The sequence below is a fragment of the Coenobita brevimanus genome, chromosome 116 (assembly GCF_032717465.1).
Source record: "Coenobita brevimanus isolate Jiangsu-jjx chromosome 116, ASM3271746v2, whole genome shotgun sequence".
NCBI classification, from domain to species: Eukaryota; Metazoa; Arthropoda; class Malacostraca; order Decapoda; family Coenobitidae; genus Coenobita; species Coenobita brevimanus.
The window spans coordinates 21904278-21908090 of NC_137069.1; positions in this window are offsets into that span (position 1 = coordinate 21904278).

Genomic DNA, 3813 nt, shown 5'->3' on the forward strand with positions numbered 1-3813 from the left:
GGTATCAGGATCGAAAAGTTAAAGAACCACTGATCTATGCTGTACACATTAACTAATACATCGTTCTGTCGCTATTTCTATTAATGTGTCTTATCTCGACTGGGAAGAATATGTTGTTCCAGTCATGCTTCTCAGCCTCTTCCCGTACGCTGTTCGAGATCCTGTGTAGATTTTTCTGATCTAGGCACCTCGTGCGAGTGATGAATCATTTAAACCACTTTAGATCACTGTTTTCCATCTTTATAAGCTGATATTTTGAGTTATGATACTTGAATGGGGATTTGTACGATGAAGCTTTCAGTGGGTAATACTGAGCAACTTTAATTTCAAATCCGGGGAGTTTACTTAAGATCCACTCTGACCCCTCCTTCGTGAAATTTGCTTTTTTCTCATCAGTCTTACGGGTCATGCTTGTGATCGCGTCCTCGAGCTGAGCATGGTGTGTTATTGGTGTCATAGATCTGCTGTTGAACCAGTTAAGTATAATTTGTTTCATTCCTGCCTGTGTGTCATTGTACAACTTGACGTGGAGGCAGATGGAAAGCTTCAAGTTCTTCCAATTTTGCTCTTTCACTCGATGAATCACTCTTAGTGATGAACACTTGTGGAGCTATTGCTACTACGCAGCCATATCGCCATGCCTTAAATATACTGTACCAGTATTGCCATGTTTTAAAGAGAAACTGCATTGGCGGTGTTTCATGATTTTCTAATGAACTTTGAGACTGGAGGCACTCACTCTGCATAGCCTGCATTCCTGGATGCATCTCTCATATTAGTCAGGACAGAAGAGAGCCTTGCCCGTGTTTTTCCGATGCTTTACCATTCTCTCGTTTGTCTTAAGTTGATTAACAGTAGTCTGACAGATCTTACAGACTGCCATGGTGTTATTTGTTAAGGAAAAAAGGTACAGTAGGGTAGGACATCTTGTCGCAGATCCAGGAGGAACCGTCCTTAACAGAATGGAATACCCTTCCTCACCTCATGTGGGTTCTTATATAAACTCTATTACACTTGTCGGTGACAACCCTTCGTGTGGGAGAGGTGACGTGTTCTTACTTGTTAATGGCACAGCTATGAGCATGGGAAACAATCTACAAAGGTGAATAGTTAATGGTGACAGTATGAGGCACTAGTTACCATTTATTTATTCCACAGATTTTTTCCAAAAGACATTCAACTTTTTTCCTCTTCTTGGTGTTGTAATGGATCTTAAAATCTGATATACAACAGTCAACACTGCATAGTTGCAGCAATAGCAATTTACGATGTATATTAAGAGATTTCTTTCGCATGTTGTCCTTCACTCATTTGTAATCTCCCTCAAATTGGTCACTGAGGATAACAAGTTTATCTGCATTACTTCGTACAAAGGCCAGTCTTTAACCCGCCCCGTCCCGACCACTATCTCACCAATGGTACCCCCCAATCCTGACCATTTTTGGACCCAAATTTTTTTTGCTAAAACTTTCGCTTTTGGTCAGAAACAATGGTCAGTCACAAAGAAATTGTTCCCCGGGGTCCATAACTGCCCTAAACAGGTATGCCTTGGTCACACCTGGCACCGTGTTCTCTGTAGGTGGTCTGAGCCTCTAACGTTTTCTATGGTATTATAAGTCTGGGAAACCAATGAAAGTAAGTAGATGTGTATTTATTACAAACATAAAAACATGTGATAAAAGAGTAAATTGGATTTTATACAAAAATAGAGCAGAAATAAGCATTGTACCATCATGCGAAATGAGCAAAATCGAGCAGACTGGTCACGATGAATCGCTAACATTCGAAAATCATGATACATATCATTTTTTTTACTTACATAATACTTCTACAATAACATTATACCAGTTTACATTCTATTGAACTGTTTTTACGTATTCACAGGCCTTTCGATAACATTTAGCGTAATGTTAGCGCTTATTTACGTAGTGAGTGAACTTGCTGTGACTGTTGTTTCAACTCGTATTGTGTTTTTTCTACTTACATAATACTTTCCTAATAACATTATACACTTTTCAACTTTATAGAACTGTTTTGAGATAATTTCAGGCCTTACGTAAATATGTAGCGTAATAATAGCGCATAGTAACACACACGGTGAAGTCGCTATGACTACTATTTCAACTTACAACCTATTTTTGTACTTATATAATAATTCTCCACTAACATTGCACATGTTTACACTTGATATAATTGATATCACATAATTTCAGACCTTACGATTCAACTGAGCGTCATATTAGCGCGTACTTACACAGGGAGTGTTATCGCGATATCATTTGTTTCATCTTACACTAGTATTCAACTTATAAAATACCTTACTACTAACATTACAACAAATTCCACTTTATATAATTCCTATCACATACTTACTGACCAGAATGTGGGTGTACTCGTGACATCAATTATTACAACTTACACTATTGTTCAACTTGTACGTTTTATTCATGCTAACATTACACCCGTTTCCACTTTATATTCTTGCTATCACATATTTACTGACCAGAGTGTTATACTGAGTGTCATATTTTCGCAGATTTACACAGTGGGTGTAGTTTTGATATCACTTCTTTCAACTTACACTAATTCTCAACTTATACATTACTTTCCTGAAAACATTACACCCGTTTCAACTTTATATTTGACTTAGCACCTACTGACTGGCCTTACCATTATAATGAGCGTCATATCGCCATCCCACACAGTTTCAGTAGTGTAGGAAATTATGGTACTCTTTGAAACAAGGCTGAAGGCACAACGCAACATTGCACTCGACACACTCGTACCTTGTGTCTTTTCTCTGAGTGGATGGTCTGACTGTCGAGTGCTACATACATGGCAGCGGCGCTGGGGTTTACGACGGTTTGGGTCAGAAGGGATTGTGCTAGGATAGTGGCGTCCTGCAAGACGTAGGGGAGTCTGGGCAGCTATGGGGGTGCGGGTGCGGTGTGTGGGTCTGTCCTGGGCATGCTTGGCGATTATTTCACGTTCCAGCTCCCTCACAAACCCCTCAAAGGTCTCAGATACTCCGGTGGTCATGGCGTGCAGGTAGTGGGCGTTCAGGACCGTGATGTCGAGCAAGTGGAAAAAGAGTTTCTTGTACCACTTCATCGTGGTCCTGGCACAGTCAACACTTGAAATCATCGAGTCTGACTGATCCACTTGCCTCATGTTCAGATTATAGTCCAGTACAGACTCGGGTTTCCATACGTTGCGCCTCCTCTCGCTACGGTGATCCACGGAGTCTGTGCAGTGCATCAGGGGGCTGTGAACAGTTGATAGGAGGCAAACTTCCCTGTTGTGGTTCCACAGGGTGGCAAGGATGTTATTGGCCTGGAAGAAAACCACCTCGTTCTTGTCAAGTTTCCTCCCTATCTTGACCATATGGCAACGGTTTCTCTTGACTGCACCACAGACTCCGGTGTCGTGTTGGTGGAGGAACCTAGCAAGAAGAGGGCTAGTGTACCAGTTGTCCAGGTACAACACATGACCACGATGAAGGTACTCCTCTATCACTGTCTTCACCACGGCCCCAGAGAGTCCTATACTCCACTCTTCTGTTATATCTGTCTGTGCGCCCGTGTACAAGACTATGTCTTGCACATAACCAGTCTTACAGTCACACATAACAAAGATCTTGAACCCGAAACGGTGTCTCTTGCTGGGTATGTACTGCCTAAAGGAAGTATTGCCTCTCCACAACACAAGACTCTCGTCTATGACGAGGTCTCTGTAGGGATAAAATGAGGAGCGGAACATTTCCCGTAAATGATCAAATACCAGCCCAATTCTCCTCATTTTATCTGTGTTATT